This window comes from Suncus etruscus, chromosome 12 (assembly GCF_024139225.1).
Source record: "Suncus etruscus isolate mSunEtr1 chromosome 12, mSunEtr1.pri.cur, whole genome shotgun sequence".
In the NCBI taxonomy this organism is placed as follows: domain Eukaryota; kingdom Metazoa; phylum Chordata; class Mammalia; order Eulipotyphla; family Soricidae; genus Suncus; species Suncus etruscus.
In genome coordinates, this window is record NC_064859.1 from 78,602,147 (window position 1) to 78,624,190 (window position 22,044).

At 35.3% G+C, this 22,044-nt stretch overlaps 1 pseudogene; it reads right to left on the reverse strand.

Annotated features, from left to right (window-relative positions):
• Positions 1 to 12,404: 12,404 nt before the first annotated feature.
• Positions 12,405 to 12,606, reverse strand: LOC126024985 (uncharacterized; annotated as a pseudogene).
• Between the last annotated feature and the right edge of the window lie 9,438 nt (positions 12,607 to 22,044).

The following is a 22,044-nucleotide window of genomic DNA, read 5'->3' on the forward strand; positions in this document are numbered from 1 at the left end:
CATGTATGCAATGTTTTAATCATAAAAGAGAATTAACATTAGAGACAACTTTTGGGTATTCAATAAACTTTGCCACAGAGTGTTTTGGGGGTTTTACATTAAAGAGGATTTTTATCTATTTCATTCATTCTTGCAGTTTGAAGTTCTTTTTGACAATGTTGTGGCTTAGAACGTCCTTTAAAGTTGTCAGCATTGCTTAATTTTAAAGTAATTTTGACTTATTTTAGGGTAGGCTGTTATTTGTGTAAAAATGCCATTCTTTGAACTTGGTTGGAGAATAGACAATGATAACCTTCAAAAATCTTAAACTCACTGATGGTTGCTGTACTTTAGCTTGAGGGGTTAGTATGGGTGAACAGAAAATGGTAAGGAGATTGAAATGGTGTTTTGACAGCCAATATAGTTTTGATCTTTAAACTAACATTTCAAAAATCTCCAGGAACTGTTTACATAACAGGATTTACATTTGTATGGTGCCTTTGAAATTGCTGAAGCACTTTATTTTTCTTATACTACTGTTGAGATAGCAAGATTTCTATCTCTCCTCTCTAGTATGCAATTGAATTGTTTAGAAATTATGAATATGTGGGAATCATTTTTTATATCCTGATTTGTTCATTATCTATCTTAGTCTTTTTAGCATATTCTAAGCAAAAGAGTAGATACTTCTCCCATTTCTGGATGCAGGGAAGTATAAAATTAATGCTATATTTGTTTCTTGTGAGAATGTACATCATTATAGTTGTATACTAAAGGAAACTGAGTTGTTCTCTAGGGTCTCTATTTGCTTCAATAATCCTGAGGGCTCTATCCTTAGGACCTAATTAGCTTTCAGAGGCACCACCTCTAAATACCATCACAATGGAGTTTTTTCCCCCTAATAATATTATTTAAGCACTATAGTTACAAATATGTTTGTAGTTGGGTTTCAGTCATATACAAGTACATCCACCTTAGCAATGCAACCTTCCTGACACTAATGCTCCCAATCTCCTTCCTCCCCCTTCCTTCATAGTGGATTTTTTAAGAATGGCAGAATTTACAACTCTTGCAGTATTAATTGGAAGGACTGTTTAATGAAGAAAGACAATATTGTTACAATTAAGCTTATGTTCATGATTTAAAAGGAGCATAGGCAACTTGATATTATTATACAGTATTTAAAATTCCAGTAAATAAGAAAATTCATTTCACAGAAGGATATACTTCTTGTTCTGCATAAACCCATATTCAGGAAGAGGGGATGACTTTCATCTTTGTATGGCAGGGCTCTGTGAGGTTATTTCTATTTGACAAGTATATTTCTGTTTGAGAATTGTCTGTGCAGAACATATCAGGACTTGTTGTTCTGAATACTGATGAAAATGTACAATCTCACAAATTCATTTGTGGGAACATAGAAATGTTACTTTAGAAGAAATCTAGTTGTATAAAGTAGAACAAGAGGAAAGACAGAGACTGCTCAAAAGTAGAAATCATGCCTAAGGTTCTGATCTTGATCTCTGTTTTTTTGTCTTTGTGGTTGGGGTTGGGGTGGTGTGGGCACACCCAGCTGTGTTCAGAGCTTATTCTTGGCTCTGCATTAGAGATCTGTCCTAGTGGACTGAGGGACCACATGGGATACCAAGGATTAAACCTGAGTCAGCTGCTTGCAAAGCAAGCATCATATACACTACTACTGCTCCAACCAGATCCCTGTTATTACCATTATATTACCATTATAAACAGAGCATTGCTGCATATAAGTCTGGTGGTCCCTAAGACCAAGTCTTATTAATGTCACATCATCAGTCCTGAGCAATGGGCCATCAGATCTCATACTGTCCGACTGTGCAATACTTTGATATTTTCTTAGTATTTGTGAAATAGAAATATTAGGAGACTATGGCAGGCCAGTCCAAGTTATAACTGATCATTTTTGAAAGTAGAATAATTACTGATATAATCAATTTTGATCCTCATTCTATAAGGTGCTATTACTGTTAGAAGAAATCTGAAATGTCAATCTTTGTTACCCATCAGGTATCATCCTACTGCCAAAATGAAATATTTGCATTATTACCTTAAAAATGTATTTATTTATTTTAGACCATACTGGCTATACTCCAGGATTACTCAGGTATCATTTCTGAGTGGACTCGGAACCATATGAGATTACAGGGATCTCACCAGGGTCAACTGTGAGCAAGGCCAACATTTTATCCCCTGTACTAGTTTTCATCCCCAGATTTTTATTTTTATGCTGATTTAATTTATATTTTGGTACCATTTTATTTAATATTTTATGTCTATTGACATATTTTTAAGTATCTGACATGAGCAAAGATATTGCTTCTCATTTCTATAAATATAGGTATATACACTATTATAAACAAACATGCATATAAATATATGCACATATCTATGATAACTATTAAAAGTTCCTATTATGTCACAGGTAATTTATAGTTTATTGTAATTTATAATCATTGTTATTTAAAAAACATAAAGTCTTAAGAAAATACGCAAAAAGAATCAGAACAATAGTACAAGAGACAGAGAATTTGCCTTGCATGTAGCTGACATGGGTTTGAAGCTCCAGCACCCAAACTTCACCAGGAGTAATCTCTGAGCCTAAGCTCTGTTGTATATGGCCTCGCAAAAAATAATGAAAAGAGTAAAAAAGAAAGAATAAAAAACACATTTTGGGGCTGGAGAGATAGCATGGATGTAGGGCATTTGCCTTGCATGCAGAAGAACGATGATTCAAATCCCGGCATCCATATGGTCCCCCGAACCTGCCAGGAGCGATTTCTGAGCACAGAGCCAGGAGTAACCCCTGAGCACTGCCGGGTGTGACTCAAGAAAGCCCCCCCCCAAAAAAAAAGGAAAAGAAAAACATCTCATTTAGAGTACTTCCAAGAATTCCTAGAAATAGTGATGCTATTCCAGAGCCCTCAAAATTAAAATGAGAAATTGGAAAGTTATTTTCTATAAATAATGAAGAAAGGTGACAAAAAAGCAGGCAGCAATCAACTTCAGTAGTTGATCACATTACTTGCATGTGCAAAACACTGGGTTTAGTCCCAGTTACAGGAATGGATTCCCACCGCACCACCAGGCATGATCTTCACAGCAATTTAAATTTCAGGAGCAAAGTGAGTTGTAAAATAAATGTGAGTTGACAAAGGTAAACTGGCAAATAATTTACTGACAGCAGAAAAAGGGAGAAGAGCAAAATTTAGTTTGAGCTTGAATCTACTAAAACAAATGGCTAGGGGGGTTTTAAAAAGTATAATTTGAGGAGTTTAAACCATCTGGTTTGTCTCACTCAAAAAACAAAATAAACTCTCCACTATCTTCAACTTAGGAGTTTCATTTGCATTTGGAGCAAATTGTCTACCATAGATTCATCTATCAGTTTGAAACAGATATCTTCCTCAATTAAATGTTTAAGTACTAGTCCACATATTCCTGCAAAGTACTTTCAAGAACTTTAAATAAAAAAATTTTAATGTGATTTTTTCATCAATGTCCAGATAAATAAAGTATAAAGGCAAATTTTCAATTTTCTTTTATTTTGTTTTTTTTTTGTTTGTTTGTTTGTTTGATTGTTTTTGGGCCACACCGGCGACGCTCAGGGGTTACTCCTGGCTGTCTGCTTAGAAATAGCTCCTGGCAGGCACGGGGGACCATATGGGACACCGGGATTCGAACCAACCACCTTTGGTCCTGGATTGGCTGCTTGCAAGGCAAACGCTGCTGTGCTATCTCTCCGGGCCCAAATTTTCAATTTTCAATTTTTATTTATTTATTTTTTTACTTCTAATATGGGTAACATCCAATTGTACTCATGGCTTTTCCTGGATCTGTGCTCAAGAATTACTCCTTGAAGGCAGGAGCTATAGCACAGGGGTAGGGTGTTTGCCTTGCAGGTGACTGGCTCAGGCTGGACCTGGATTTGATACCAGGCAGTGACTAATATGGTCCCCAAAAGCCAGGAGCAACCTGAGCGCATAGCCAGGAGTAACCCCTGAGTGTTACAGGATGTGGCCCCAAAACAAATCAAAAGGATCACTCCTGAAGGGCAAAGGGGGACCATATGAGCCCCTGGATATTGTAAGTAGGTAGGCCATGTGCAAGAAAAGTTTATTATTTTACTTACTGTACTATAACTTGCATCCAAGTTTTTATTTTTTTTTTTTTTTTTTGGTTTTTGGGCCACACCCGGTAACGCTCAGGGGTTACTCCTGGCTATGTGCTCAGAAGTTGCTCCTAGCTTGGGGGACCATATGGGACACCGGGGGATCGAACCGCGGTCTGTCCAAGGCTAGCGCAGGCAAGGCAGGCACCTTACCTTTAGCACCACCGCCCGGCCCCCAAGTTTTTATTTTTTATTTTTAATTATGAGAATAAAGATGCAAAGAAAGAGAACAAGGTAAAGTTACAGTGGAAGGACAATCACCCATAAACAGAATTCTCAGAAATCCCCTTGCTGATATCTGAATTTTGAATTTTCAGCCAAAGAATATTAAGAAAAATAAAATAGAACCCATGTACAATTACTTTGTCCCACAAGTCCCCAGATTGTAAAACATAATACTTTCTAGCAGTACACAAAGCAATCTAAAGCCTTAAAACTTATGTAACTCCTTAAACATTGAAGGCAAAGTACTTTTTTTATTTCCAGGCACATGCATATTAGTTTGCTTTCGTTTTTTTTCCTATTTTCCTGTATTTAAACATCTTGACTACATTAATGATTGTGATTAGGTTTCAGTCATATAAAGAACACCCCCCTTCACCAGTGCAACATTCCAACTACCAATGTCCCAAATCTCCCTCCATCCCACCCCACCTCCACCTGTACTCCAGACAGGCTTTCCAGTTCCCTCATTCATTCACATGATTATGGTAGTTCTCTGTGTAGTTATTTCTATAGCTGCACTCACCATACTTTGTGGTGAGCTTCATGAAGTGAGCTGGAAGTTCCAGCCCTCCTCTCATCGTCTCAGGATTGTTCCAAAAATGACTTTTATTTTTCTTAAAACCCATAGATGAGTGAGACTATTCTGCGTCCCTCTCTCTCCCTCTGACTTATTTCACTCAGCATGATATATTCCATGTACATCCATGTATAGGAAAATTTCATGACTTCATCTTTCTTGACAGCTGCATATTCCATTGTGTATATGTACCACAGTTTCTTTAGCCATTCATCTGTTGAAGGGCATTTTGGTTGTTTCCAGAGCCTGACTATTGTGAATAATGCTATAATAAATATAAGTGTGAGGAAGGGGTTTTTGTATTGTATTCTTGTGTTCTTAGGGTATATCCCTATGAGTGGAATAGCTGGGTCGAATGGGAGCTCAATTTCCAGATTTTGGAGGAATCTCCATATCGCTTTCCATAGAGGTTGGACTAGACGGCATTCTCACCAGCAGTGGATAAGAGTTCCTTTCTCTCCACATCCCCACCAACACTGATTTTCTCATTCTTTGTGATGTGTGCCAATTTCTATGGTGTGAGGTGGTATTTCATCGTTGTTTTGATTTGCATCTCCCTGATGATTAGTGATGCGGAGCATTTTTTCATGTGCCTTTTGGCCATTTGTATTTTTTTTTATCAAAGTGTCTGTTCATTTCTGGGATTAGATGGACCTATACAAAGAAAACTATAAAGCCCTGCTCCAAGAAATAAGAGAGGACACACGGAAATGGAAACACATACCTTGCTCATGGATTGGCAGGATTAGCATTATTAAAATGGCAATACTCCCCAAAGCATTATACAGATTTAACGTGATCCCCTTAAAAATACCCATGACATTCTTCAAAGAAGTGAATCAAACACTTATGAAGTTCATCTGGAACAATAAACAACCTAGAATAGCTAAAGTACTCCTAGGGAAAAGGAAAATGGGAGGCATTACTTTCCCCAACTTTAAACTGTACTACAAAGCAATAGTTATTAAAACAGCATGGTATTGGAATAAAGACAAACCCTCAGATCAGTGGAATAGGCTTAAGTTCTCAGACATACAATTACCTAATTTTTGACAAAGGAGCAAGAAATCCTAAGTGGAGCAGCAAAAACGTCTTCAACAAGTGGTGCTGTCAGAACTGGTTAGCCACTTGCAAAAAAGTGAACATAGACCCCCAGTTAACATCATGTACAAAGGTAAAATCCAAATGGATTAAAGACCTTGATATCAGACCTGATACCATAAGGTATATAGAACAACACGTAGGTAAAACATTCCATGACATTGTGACTAAAGGCATCTTCAAGGAGGAAACTGCACTTTCCAAACAAGTGGAAGCAGAGATCAACAGATGGGAATACATTAAACTCAGAAGCTTCTGCACCTCAAAAGAAATAGTGCCCAGGATACAAGAGCCACCCACCGAGTGGGAGAACTATTCACCCAACACCCATCAGATAAGGGGCTAATATCCAAAAACAGGGCACTGACAGAACTTTACAAGAAAAAAGCATCCAAGTTTTTTAAGTAAACAGTCTAAGCAGCTTCTAGAAGAGACTATATATTTGGACTGTTGCATGAAATCATGTGCACACACACGCAGACATACTCACACACACAATAACTGTATTCTTTCTCAGAAGATTCACTGTCTAATATATGACCTGGTCGTTTATATGATTAGTAGTTCAGATAGTCATGAGTCAAATTCCTGTTTATTTTTCATTTTATGACTTAATAAACATTAATATACTTCTTTAATCCTCAAATTACTGTGTGTGACTGTGTAGATACCAAGAACGAAGACTCCATAGATTAGAGAAAAGATAATGAGAGTAAAGTACAAGATGATGTATTACTTGCTGAAAAGATTTAAAGTATTTGTGTAAATTACCATAAACAATTAAAAAACAATACATAATGCAGAGTGATGGCTCTAAAAGAGATGTGTAGGACCTGTTCTGGAATTTTAGAATTGGGAGTAATTAATTTTGCTTAGATGATTTAGGAAAAGAGTCAGAGGAGAGGAAATGGAACATAAAGAAGAGACATAAATTCATCAATAAGGAATTAATTCAGGAATGAATAAGGAACGAATGGTTTCTATGTTAGAAAAATCTAACTATCTTTTCAGCAAGATATGAATTTTAGGGTAATAAAACTAACATGCTGGATTTTGGTGCCGCAAAAGGGACTTACCGTAGTTTCCGGCGTATAAGACGACTTTTGAAACAAAAAAAAAAAGTCAACCGAAAATCAGGGGTCTTCTTATACGACAAGTATATCCCGAAAAATGTTTCAATATGCCGCTAAACAAAAATTGTCTGAATATTGCCACAAAACAAATTTTCCAACTCCATCCTGCACCAATCACTGCAAGGCTGCTGGGACCGCTTCTCTAACTCAGCCAATCCAAGCAGGCTTTTGATGCATGCAAATTAGACAATGTTCTGGACCCGAATCTACACTGCCTGCTCAGATTGGCCAGAGTCAGAGTCAGAGAGGAAGTCTATGACAGTATAATCTTTGAACCTTTGCTTGTTGTGATTGGCTCACTGTGGTACATACAGTTGCAGCACAGGAACGTTCTGTCTGATACAGTGAATATAGGCCTAAACCTATGTGTTAACTGCAAAATTAGGGGGTCATCTTATACGCCAGAAAATACGGTAGTTTTTAATTTAAATGGCTTGATTCTCAGGAATTTTTTTTAAATTGGGTATGGTAAAAATTTTGACTACTGTAAAATGAATTAAGATATGGAGTGGAAAGAAATTATTAGGAGATGAGACTCAAAACAAACAAACAAAGAAATTTTAGGGGCCAGAGTGTTAGAACAGTAGGTTCTGTGCGTGTCTTGCCTGCTAACTAGCAACTTGGATTCTGGATACTGCAAATGGTCCTCAGATCTTCCCCAGGAGATCATAGAGCACAGAGCCATCAGAATATCCTGGGAAATGCTAAATTAAAAAAGAAAAATGTTTAAGAGGAACTTGATTATTTGATAATATAAACATGTATTCTCAGAAATTTCTTCTTTTCCTCCTACAGTGCACATATTATCCTAAAGATTAACAAAAATAATTTTAAGTAATTTTTTTGTAAATCATGTTAAGATTTAGAGTTCAATATAATCAAATCAGATTATTTTTAATGAAAAATAAAACTAGTTTTATGATAGTCACATCTAAGGAGATTATTTCTTTTCACTAATACTTTTTGTAAATTTTAATTATCATTTTGAAATGGAGAAGAAATATCAATTTTTATTACATATGTGTTTAATTAGAATCATGTCACTGATAGTAAAGGTCTTTGAATCATATTATAAATTTATTCTGCCTTTTAAAATATGATTTAGAATTCATTTTAATTGTTTTTGCTAACTTCTTGTTTAGTCTTAGGATCATAACTGGTGGTGCTTAGGGCTTACTCCTGGATCTGAACTCAGTGATCTGATCATCCCTAGAAAGTTTGGAAAACCCCATGGGAAGTCAGTGATCAAAGGTAAGTCAGTTTCATGCAAGTTTCAATATTTTAATGCAATTAATCATTATATAATAATTAATATTTTAATGTATGATGATTAATTTATAATTTATTACTGGATTATGATGACCTATATATACATTTTAGAATGTACTCATTAAATGTTTCCTTAATGATTTATTCTATTTAACTAGTATTTAAAACTATCAGATATTATACTAGTTTATGATAACAAAAAAATGAAATAATTTCCCTGCAAATGCAGTCACCATGTCTGTATTCAGCCAGTTCCATAGACTCTATCCTGAAAAGAGATGCATATTAAGCCATGAAAAATCCTGGGTACAGTGGCTATGCAGCTAAAAATACTAAATTTGGGTGGATAGGGTGAGTCAAACCCTATCCTGCCTAAATCAAGCCACCTACCACCTATAACCACTTTGGTGACTAAATATAGCCCTGCTTCATCATTTAACCTTTCATCTTTGCAGAGATGCCAAAACGGAACAAGAAATCCAGGTAGAGCTGGAGCGGTGGCGCTAGAGGTAAGACATCTGCCTTGCAAGTGCTAGCCTAGGACAGACCGATGTTACATCCCCTAGAGTCCCATATGGACCCCTCAAGCCAGGAGCAATTTTTGAACACATAGCCAGGAGTAACCACTGAGTGTCAGTGGGTGTGACCCCCAAACAAAAACAAAAACAAAAAAATATCCAGGTATGATATAATTTGGGCTGAAATTCTTAGAATTTTGGAGTGAGTGCTGGTACCCTTCCCCTGCCAGTTTCATAGTTTTAGAAGTCCTGGCAGCTGAAACTAGACCCCACAAAAACTTCAATATCAGCTACAAAGCTTGAAATTACTGGATTGCGTAGTTGATGCTGTGAAACAAGTATAATTTTTTAAACACCTTCTTCCCAGTAGGAACAAAATAATGTAGACATTAAGGTGGTTTCAAAGTCACCTAACGTTCAGAAACAAAACAACAGAAAACCATCTAACAACAGGGGCCTGAGAGGTGGCACAAGTGGTAGGGCATTTGCCTTGCACACTCTATCCTAGGACCTTCGATCCCCTCAACATCCCATATGGTCCCCAAAGCCAGGAGCGATTTCTAATTTTACAGCGAGAAATAACCCCTGAGCGTCACTGGGTGTGGCTCAAAAAGCAAAAAATAAAATCTAGCAACAAATCACTTAGCAAACCTTCTAATAGTGATATGATGACCTCATTGAGAGATACACTAATTTTCTTATTACCATATTTAAAAATAATTTATACTACATAGCTGTAAGCAATATAAATGATATTATTTCATGACTTCTATAATGATAAAATATTATTTCATTTTACTTTTCTGACTTTATTTTATTTTTATCATTTCTTTAAGCACAATGGTTACAAACATGTTCATAATTGGGTTTCAGCAGTGGAGAGAATTTAATATTGGTGGTGGGATTGGTCTTGGATCAAATGTACCATGAGCAACTATGTAATACCTGTTAGTTAAATAAAGTGATTTATAAAAATAATAAAGAATTGAAATAGCTACCACCACTGTTCTAAAATAATTTTTATTTATATGGATGCTTATGTGTCTGTGCATACAGAAATATAAACTATACAGTCATATTTTAATACATGTGTCACTAAATATATTATTTTCAATAAGACTAAATAAATACATGTCATTTATAATAATTAGTTCAAAAAGCACCCTTTTGGGGGGAGGGTGCACACTCGGCATACTCAGGGATTACTTCTTGCTCTGTGCTCAGAAATTGCTCCTGGTAGGCACAGGGGGACCTTATTGGATGCCGGGGGTTGACCCAAGTCAGTCCTGCGTTGGCTGTGTGCAAGGCAAATGCCCTTCCACTGTAAGCACCCATTTTTTGACAATCACTATTCTGGTTGTTTAAGAATTCTGAGTAAAGAAACAATTATATACACTACAATAAATTATTTATGAAGCTAACAGTATAAAATAAACAAAATAAGCACAATAAAATATATATAAAAAGTTATATCAGATTTGCATATTCAGGGAAATCTATAAATTCTGTTTGAGATTAGCCTTGTCAGAACTCCATAATAGTAAGAAAAGAAAAATCACTTCACAGAATATTATTATACCTTTTCTTTGTGCTCATAAATTTTTCTAACCTTATGATCTTAAAAAGCACATTCACAAAAATTATTCTTTATAACATATATCTTATCCCAAGTATATATCCCAAGTAATATTTTCAAAATTAAAAAATGTAATAAAATATAAAAAAAATTATATCTTTCTATTTAAATCCCCAGTAGTCATTGCTCTTACTCTTTATTTTTCTTTGCATTTTAGAAAGGAATTAGAGTTTGGCAATCTCTTTTGATGATAGATTATTCTGGTTATAATTAACCAATAAGACAAGAATAGAATCTGAGAGTCACCTTCTCATTCCAATTGAAATTTAATTTGGCATATTGTTAATTAGTTGACATACTCTATGCCTCAGTCTTTAGTCTTCTGGCTTTTGTAGTTCAAAAGTGAGAGATTGTTAATAAGTTAGCATGATAGTGTTAGTGAAATACTGTCTTTGATATAGTATTTCCAGAGGCTGGAGAGACATTAATGCAGGTAGTGTACTTGTCTTGCACACAGCCAACCTGGGTTTGATCACCGGCATCTTATATGACCCCAAAGCCCATTAGAAGTGATTCTTGAGTGCAACACTGGGTGTGGCCCCAAAACAACAATAGAAATTAAATTGAAACAAAAAAAGTAAACTCAATAAGAAAACATGTACAAGATATATAAAAAATGCACTAAAGTTTTGTAAACAGTGATTCAAAATATATATAAATTTTTATTACTATAGATATTTTTTTGCTCACTCAAAAAATGAAAATGAATTGTCAAATAGCAGTAACAATTACCAAAACCTCCGATATAAAACTTATATCTGATAATGTCTGGTACAGCACACCTGGTTAAAAGAATTAAGGAAACTTTATTTATATTTGACATGACATTTTTTTATTTTTGGTTTTTGGGTCACAACCAGCAGTGCTTGGGGGTTACTCCTGGCTCTACACTCAGAAATTGCTCCTGGCAGGCTTGGGGAACCATATGGGATGCCGGGATTTGAACCACCAACCTTCTGCATGCAAGGCAAATGCCTTACCTCCGTGCTATCTTTCTGGCTTGCAAAAGCATTTGTGTTAACTGACTTATCTTCATCAAATATTGGTATGAATACTTATAAAAATTACCCAGTTGGTCTTGCTGAGTCCCAATTAAGTATTATTTGTGAAGATTGTGTTACAAATTAAGGCAAATAAACATGTTCATTGACATAACATGGTGTTCTTTAACAAATAAACACATCTATGTTCACAACTTACTGTTAAAAGCAAAGAAAAGAATTCATGTAATCAACCAATTAGCTAACACACTAACACATTCCAAGCGAAAGATATAACCACTCTACTAGGATAGTACTTTTGGCTCATCATTAGCGCTAGGAAATGAGGCCTGACAGCACTGTAAAACACTTGATTTCAAGCCTTTTACACACTATCAAAGAGAATTCTCACTGAGCACCTCAAGATTGTTCAATCTTCTCACATTCTCTACTTATAGTTTACTTTTTTCTTCTTCCCTCATCTGTCGTGTTTGCTTGCTTTTCTATATGAGGTTTAGCAAAAATTTCCTCTTATCAGTTTAGAAACAAGGTCTACTTCTTGTTTATTGATACAATTGAAACTCTGTTTAGTCAACTACACAGAGAACTCTGTTGAATAAAATAGGAATGACTCTATTTTCTTCGGGTGCTAATACTTTTAGGATAGTTGAATTCTAAAAAGGCAATCACATACTCTAATTTAAATGAGATTTAAAGCATTTCCACATTTAAATGATTAAAACATACCCCATTTACTTCTTTTATTTTTCTTAATTTTTTATTCCACTCAGACTGCATCCCCTCCCTCTAACCTTTCCAGAAGGAAGAGAAGAATGACCATCAATGGCAAAAGGCAACACCTCGAACCAGCTTCACATTCTGGAGAGAATGCTCTGACAGCTCATGGTTTTGGGTGGTTTACGTGATCAGAGAAACTTCTCTAGTAACAAACTATAGAAATTTTCCCTGATTGAGTTTTTTGATCCATTTAGCCACTCTGTGTCTCTTAACTGGTGCATTTAGTCCATTGACATTGAGAGAAAGAATTGTCCTGGGAGTTAGTGCCATCTTTATATAGAAGTTTGGTGTGTCTGTTGGTCAGTCTTGTCTTAAAGTAGGCCGTTCAGTTTTTCTTTTAAGAATGCTTTTGAGGCTGTAAAGTTTCTGAGCTGTTTGTCCGTGAAACCATGTATTGTTCCTTCAAACCTGAAAGTAAGTTTTGCTGGGTGCAGTATTGTAGGTGAAGTATTTATTTAATTGAGTTTTGTCACTATGTCCCACCACTGCTTTCTGGCCTTGAGTATTTCTGGTGACAGGTCTGCAGTAAATCTCAAGGATGTTCCCTTGAATGTAATTTCTCTTTTCGATCTTGCTGCTTTCAGAATTCTGTCTCTGTCTGTGGGATTCGTCATTGTGACTAGAATGTGTCTTGGGATATTTTTTCTGGGGTCTCTTTTAGTTGGTACTCTTCGGGCATGCAGGATTTGATCGCATGTATTCTTTAGCTCTGGTAGTTTCTCTTTAATGATGTTCTTGACCGTTGATTCATCCTGGAGATTTTCTTCCTGGGTCTCTGGGACTCCAATGATTCTTAAGTTGTTTCTGTTGAGCTTATCATAGACTTCTATTTTCATCTGTTTCCATTCTTTGAGTAATTTTTCCATTGTTTGATCATTTGCTTTAAGGGTTTTTTCCAATTTTTCTGCTGTATGGAATTGTTATTCATCTCATCTTCCAGTGTACTAATTCTATCCTCAGCTGCTGTTAATCCATGGGAAAGCTCAACCATGTTTTTCTTCAATTCATCTACTGAGTTTTTCAGACCTGTTATTTGACATGAAATTTCAGTTTGGAGTTTTCTGATTTCTATCTTCATTCATTGCAGTACTATTTACCATAACAAGACTCTGGAAACTGCCAAGATACCCTTCAACAGATGAATAGCTAAAGAAATGCGGTACATATACACAATGGAATATTATGCAGCTATCAGGAGAGAGGAAGTCATGAAATTTTCCTATACTTGGATGTACATGGAATCTATTATGCTGAGTGAAATAAGTCAAAGAAAGAGAGAGAAAGATGCAGAATGGTCTCACTCATCTATGGGTTTTAAGAAAAATGAAAGACATTCTTGCAAAAATAATTTTCAGACACAAAAGAGTAAAGAGCTGGAAGTTACAGCTCACCTCAGGAAGCTCACCGCAAACAAGAATGAGTTTAGTTAGAGAAATAACTACGTCTTGAACTATCCTAATAATGAGAATGTACGAGGGAAATAGAAAGCCTGTCTAGAGTACAGGTGGGGGTTGGGTGGGGTGGAGGGAGATTTGGGACATTGGTGATAGGAATGTTGCACTGGTGATGGGTGGTGTTCTTTACATGACTGAAACCCAAACACAATCATGTATGTAATAAAGTTGGTTAAATAAAAAAAATAAATTAAAAAAAGAAATGATCCCTGAAAGTATAATTTTTACCCTATTTATTTTATAGCAGTTTTGGAATATAGAATAAATAAAATTAATATAAACTTAAAATATTCTGGTCATAGGTGGTTCTATAGAGCAAGTCAAGATCTGTACTTTCTAGATCTGGGGTTGTGCAAGACTTTTGATTCCATCAGAATTGGGAACAATGTTAAATTTGCTAAAAAATTATTAAAAACATGTTGCATATACCTAAAATTACCTAAAATTTATATATTACTGTAAACCAATTTTATCTCAATAAAACTAAAAGATAATTTAAAATCATGTGCTAAATAATAGAAACTTTTCAGTTCCTACTAAATACTTGGATAAAATTTCTTAGCATATATTTTAATCATAAGTCTATTTGATTCTACTATTTTGAGAAATAATTATTGGTGTGCATTATTATTTTTTTAAATTGATTGGTTGATTGATTTCTGAGACATACTACAGCGGCTCTCAGGGTTACTCTTGACTCTGTGCTCAGAAATTGCCCCTGGCATGCTGGGGAACCATAGGGGAAGCCAGGAATCGAACCATGTCCCTCCTGAGTTGGCCACATCCAAGGCAAAAGCCCTACTGCTGTGCTATCTCTCCAGCCCCTGGTGAGCATTATTAAACCTCACCATTGTAATAACTCATTATGCTTTATTAGTAATATAGCCTTTCTCAATGCTAAGGATGTAAATTTACATATTTCCTATGAAAATTAACTAAAAACATCAAGTAAAATCTATTAGTTTATAGTGAAATAAAAAATTATAGATCAATGCCACAAAATATCCCAGAAGTAAAAATTTTCCTATGCATAAAATGTTTATTAAAAAGAGCCAACTTTGTTATATGCTTGGTCAAAATATAACCTAGCTGGCAGGAAATGAACACTAGAGATATTGGAACACTGTATGACTGAAATTCAACTATCAATAATTTTTCAATTTTGTACCTCATGACTATTTGAATTAAAAATTAGAAAACAAGAGAAATTTAATTTACAATCTTCCTAGGGTAATATGTATATATATATACATATGTATGTGTATATATATACTCTCTATATATAAATAAATATATATAGCACCTAGTATGATCTGTTTGGAAACCACTGTAGACACTCAAACTTTGTAATATAGAGGATTTCTAGGCAACATACTAGCTTTTATGATCTAAAGGAATTTTGTTATCTCATTGTGCAGTTTACATTGATAAAATATTATTATATCATAAACAATGTGAGCATATATTATTATTTGAAAAGTAATAATTAAGGGGCCAGAGAGATAATACATTAGGTAGAGTGCTTGTCTTGCATTTGGCCAACCCTACTTGGATACTCAGCATCCTACCTATAAGGTCACCAAAGTCCTATGATGAATAATTTCTGAATGTAGAGTCTGCAGTAGCCTTTGAATAAAGCAAAGTGTGCCCTCTCCCACCCAAAATAGCAACAGGTCAATGTATATTCATGCCTACATATAATAAATCTCTCTATATAGTAAATCACTACATACTATAGCATATACAATTACTATGTATAGTAGTTTATGTACAACTATTATATATAACATATATAACTACTATGGAGTAGTTATAAATACTGTATTACTATAATATATTAACATATTATATATGCTAATATATAACTCCTATATTTTGCTTTTTTTTTTTTTTTTTTGGTTTTTGAGCCACACCCAGCATTGCTCAGGGGTTACTCCTGGCTGTCTTTTCAGAAATAGCTCCTGGCAGGCACAGGGGACCATATGGACACCGGGATTCGAACCAACCACCTTAGGTCCTGGATCAGCTGCTTGCAAGGCAAACGCCGCTGTGCTATCTCTCCGGGCCCCTTGCTTTTGTTTTTATAATTTTTGGGTCACATCCAGTGTGCTCAGGGGTTACTACTGGCTCTTCTCCCAGAAATCACTCCTGGCAGATTCAGGGGACCATGTGGGAAGCCGGGGATTGAACCCAGGCTAGTCCCAGGATGGCTGCATGTGAGGCAAATGCCCTAGAGCTGTGCTATCTCTCTGGCCCATATATATATATATATATGTGTGTGTGTGTGTGTGTGTGTTTGTGTATGTATATATATGTATATATATCATATATATATGATATATATGATATGTGTATCATATATATCCTATGTATGTTTTTATATAAATATATTTACATAGAGAATATTATATAATAGTACATACTTAAATTATATGTTTATATATGATAAAAATGAGTATTGGATATATATGCATTACATTAGTACTGTGACTTAAAAACTGTTAAGAATGGGGTTGGAGCAATAGCCTAATTGGTAGGACATTAGCCTTGCATGTGGCAACACAGGTTCATTCCCTGGCCTCCCAGATGGCCCCATAAGCTTGCCACAAGTGATTTCTGAGAACAGAGCCAGGAATAACCACTGAGCACTGCCAGGTGTGGCCCATTACCCCTCACCCAAATTTGTCAAAAACTTTTAAGTGTTTTCCATTATTATTGAGAATGTCAGGATGGAGTGATAGCACAGCAGTAGAGCATTTGCCTTGCATGTAGCCAACCTGGGATGTACCTGGGTTTGATCCCCAGTATTCTATATAGTCCCCGTGGCCTGCCAGCGGTGATTTTTGAGTGCAGAACCATTAGTAACCCCGGAGAGCCACCAGGTGTGGTTCAAAAACCAAAACCAAAACAAAACAAAAAAACAAAAAAAAAGTTACTGTAGAAATGAACAAAAACTAAACTAAATAGTCTATGATAGAAAAATGACGCATTATGAAAAAATTTAAGAGAAAAATATATATATAACAAATCTTCCATAGTAATAAGTAATGTGCTGTGCTGAGAATTAAAAGATGCCATGTAATGAGGAGGGTGCAGTCATGTCTTTGAATTATAAGTGTAGGCATCTGTGTAAAGTTGACATTCAAGTTGAAAAATTCATGACAACTACACCAGTATAAGAAGCATGATATTATTTTATGTCAATGTAAAACCAAACTCTAAACCTCAAAAATAGAAAATAATGGAATTATGAAGAGACATTGTGTGGAAAGCTTATGTAAATTCTATGTAAATTTTTGAGTAATTAGGTAATTTAGGTAATTGTGGAAGCAGTATGAACTAGGAAAAGATATAGCAACAGATATCTAGTCAAGTACATAATTTTAATAGATATTTCATTTCATTGGATACATATAGACATTGTATAATATTAAAATTATTTCTTTACATGGAAACCATTTTAAAGAATAGTATATCATATGAGAATAAAGGCAAATACAGAAACATGACCTTAATAAAGCATATATATCTTCAAACATATATTCTATATTTTCAACATATTTCAAATATAATAAAAGAGCATATGTATATATTATAAGTACACCATGAATATTTAAAAGATTAACATGACGGGCCTGGAGAAAGAGCACAGCGGTGTTTGCCTTGCAAGCAGCCTATCCAGGACCAAAGTTGGTTGGTTCGAATCCCGGTGTCCCATATGGTCCCCCGTGCCTGCCAGGAGCTATTTCTGAGCAGACAGCCAGGAGTAACCCCTGAGCAACGCCGGGTGTGGCCCAAAAACCAAAAAAAAAAAAAAAAAAAAGATTAACATGACATTAATATATGTATCTAAATTATATAAAACATGAACATAAAATAATTGTTAAAATAAAGAGGTTCCATGTACTTTTTCCAGATTTTCCCAATAGTTAAATAAATGTGTTAAATAATTAAAACATGCTAACTTTAAAGGAACATTATATGTGTTTACCTATTTTAATCACATATAATTTTTTTATTTTAATTTAATACAGGAAAATATATTCTTCACTCCAAAGAACTCTTTTTTGTTAGGTGACTCTATCTACCCTAGTGCCTTACTATAACTCTGTCTTCACAACTTTCACACTGTTATATTTTAATCATTGAACTCAATGAATTTAAATATTTTTCCTGCAGCCTTCTTTTGGGACCCATGAGGCTGCTTAGAATGAGTGTTTAGAGATTTTCTGTAATCTTTTATCCATTGATTTCTGGAAAGATTCCATTATGTTAGAAAATACCCTTTGGAATAATTTTAATGCTTTTCAATTTGCTGAAATATTTTGACTTAACATGGGGTGTCTCCCTAGACAAATAGTAATATATAGATAGGTATATTGGGAGGTGCTTGAAGAATATATATATGTAACTTTTGTATAATGTCAAACACTATCTCCAACAAACAAGAAAATAATTATATTTCATTGCCTCCAACTCCATAAAAATAGTCCCTTTTCTGTATAGAAAGTATTGGTTTAACCAACTTAAACTTCATAACCAAAACTCAATTAGTTTTACTTTTTAATCTGCCTTTCCCAATTTACTTATATCTATTTCTTTGGTTTTCCCATTCCTACTCATCTCTTCTCCCACGCATCTCTAAATTCTGTTTTACTTATAATTGCTATTCATCACCATTATACACATACAATTCTGAATTTCTCCTTCATTATTACATACTAAACTGGTAAAGCTGCTGTTGACAGAGTCACACTCTAGCAAGAATTCAATAGATGCAGTACATTTGCATACATTTCACATGAAAAAAAAATTTAACAACTTGAAACAAGACAGGTGAAGAAAGGATGAAAGAACAATTATCCCATTTGAAATGCTTTGTCTGTGTACATAGTGTTCATGCCATCACGCACAGCATGACTTCCCCGGCTGTGGATTTTTGACATCCTGTTGTTTGTAGTGCCACTTAATTACAGTGAATAATGAAGAGATTTTTAAAGCCACACTGTCACAGTTAATAGGGTGAATAATTAAAGTAATAATAGAGTTAGTTTCCTTTCTGCACAAACTGTTTGATCTTTTCACATTTTTATTTAGATTTTCCCACAAATCACTTCACTTCTTAGCAATTTCCGGCTATGTTGTTTCAGAAGTCTAGCATTACCCTTGTTTCAACACATTGAAAATTGTGTATCTCCTGTGTATAGATACTAGCAAGTTGTTTCATCTTAGCACCTCTGGTAACCCTCTCTGTTGTTCTTCAATTGGTCTCAGAATGGGGAAATTTTTTGGAACAATATTCTGATTACTATCAATAGGCAATTATGCATTTTTATATTTTGATTTTCAATGAAGTGATAGTGAAGTGATTTAGCCAGAAAACCAGGCAGTAAAAATATTACCTTTACAGTAATTTTATGTTTGTGTTGGGGGATACACCTAGTGATGCTCAGGGGTTACTCCTGGCTATGTGCTCAGAAATCGTTCCTGGCTTAGGGGACCATATGGGATGCCAGGGATTGAACCAGGTTCATCTTGGGTCAGCTTCCTGCAAGGCAAATGCCCTACTGCTGAGCCATCACTCTGGCCTTAACCTTCACAGTCATTTTTAAAAGGAGAACACAAAAGCAGAGAAAACAAAACGTACTTGGCTAACTGAGGTGGAAATGAGCAAATGTTGTTAAGATTAAGAAAACTTTAGTTGGGGCCAGCAAGGTGGCACTAGAGGTAAGGTGTCTGCCTTGCAAGCACTAGCCAAGGAAGGACCGTGGTTTGATCCCCGGGGGCGTCCCATATGGTTCCCCCAAGCCAGGGGCAATTTCTGAGCACTTAGCCAGGAGTAACCCCTGAGCATCAAATGGGTGTGGCCCGAAAAACCAAAAAAAAAAAAAAAAAAAGAGAAAACTTTAGTCAGGGTCAGAGTTTAGAAGGACACACAGTCAACAAGAGTTCATTCCCTTGAGCTTTACCAGGAATGATACCTGATTACAGAGCTAGGAAAAAACTGAGAATATTCAGGTCTAATCCAAAACCAAAATCTTTCCCCCCTCCAAAAAAGAAAACTTCAGCCATAGATAAAAGAAATAGAAGATAAGACAAATGTTAGTCTGATTAGGCATCTTTAGGTGAAAATATGCAATGTCTGAAAAAACAGTTGAGCAGTAATATAATGTAATGAAAGTAATTTTTAGAAGTTTAAATGATTAAAGATTAATTCTAGGTTTTATAAAGCTAGGTTAAGTATATGTAGTAGGTAATTTCAAACATTTCAATGGTAGAATAGTCCATAATTAACATGAAAACTTACTCTTTTTTGTTTGTTTTTTGTTTTTTGGGGGCCACACCCATTTGATACTCAGGGATTACTCCTGGCTAAGAGCTCAGAAATTGCCCCTGGCTTGGGGGGACCATATGGGATGCCAGGGGATCGAACCTCGGTCCTTCCTTGGCTAGCGCTTGCAAGGCAGACACCTTACCTCTAACGCCACCTCTCCAACCCGAAAACTTACTCTTTTGATTGTGGATCCAAGTGGTAAAAAAGTAGTTAAGATCCAGGGCAACAGATATGCCATGACATTAGCCCTAGTTTTCTCAGATTGTAAAACATGTCCATTCCATCTTCTCTATAAAGTGGCTGCTAGGAGTAAAATAAGATATTAACCCTTCATCCCATAAGTGAAAAAAATCAAGCAATTTATGTAAGAAACCCAAGCTTCTTGCTATGTGTGATAATGGAAATAACTGTCTTATAAGAAGGTGGTAACAATAGGATATTTATAAAATTTTGAAAATCTTTTAGAGTTGGCCATCTTTAATATTGAGTTTAATTAGTATCAAGCAATAATCATGATAATTTAAATTAGTGCTTACAACAGAGTGTTTTCTCTGTACATCTGAAAATTAATATTGGAGTTAAATAACCTATGTTGAGAAGGAATTCCTGAAATGAACAATATAATTGTTTTTTAATCTCACCTAAGAAGTCCTTAAGATATTAAAGTAGAAGGCTTTAATGATAGAAATGATAGCACGTTTTGCCTTGCAAGCTGCCAACCTGGGACGAATCTGGGTTTGATTCCCAGTATCCCATATGGTCCCCTGAGCCTGCCAGGAGCGATTTATGAGTGCAGAGCCATAAGTAATCCCTGAGCGCTGCTGGGTGTTGCCCAAAACAACAACAATAAGAAAATCAAAAAGAGATATTAAAGTAATTTTATGCAAATAATTATAAACAAATTTTTATTTTCTCCTCTTCTATCTCTGTGTTCAAGCTTTATTTTCTATATATTAAGCTGTGAGAATTAAGAGCTTAGTGAGTATAGCTTAAAAAGGCAATAAAGAACATCAGAGCTACTTCTAAATCATCATACACATTTACTAAATCCAAAACACTGTATGTTCAAAATTCCTGAATTGTGTTATAAGTGCATAATGCTTTATTTTTTAAAAATCAAGTATGGATAAAAGATTGATGTTCAATATATTTTCTCAATTTTGTATAAGTTTCTTAAATTAGTTCATCCATTTTCCTACAAAAAATGTGTTTCTACATTCTAATACCCTAGAATTTGAATAAGTCAATCTTTCTTAAAAAGAATAAAATGCTTTATAAAAGTATAAATTATGTCACATTTTCCCCATGTAATTTATTCTTAAAATTTTGTTGATTTTTGGGGGGCCACATCTGGAGACACTCAGGGGTAAGTTATGCCGGGGGATCGAACCGAGGTTCGTCCTGGGTCAGCCTTGTGCAAAGCAAAAGCCCTACAGCTGCGCTATTGCTCAAGCCCTGATTTCTTTAACATTTTTCTTTTTCTTTTTTTTTTTTTTTTTTTTTTTTTTTTTGGTTTTTGGGCCACACCCGGTGACGCTCAGGGGTCACTCCTGGCTATGCGCTCAGAAGTCGCTCCTGGCTTGGGGGACCATATAGGACGCCGGGGAATCAAACCGCGGTCCGTCCTAGGCTAGCGCAGGCAAGGCAGGCACCTTACCTCTAGCGCCACCGCCCGGCCCCTTTCATTTTTAACGTTTTTTTTTTCTTTAACATTTTTCAAAGTACTTCTTTTGTTCATATTTCCTAAAACCTTCCTAGAAATGCTCCCACATTTGTTTTTGTTTTATTTTGCTTTTTAGCTCCCACACTTTTAAGTATTCACTTTGCACACATCCT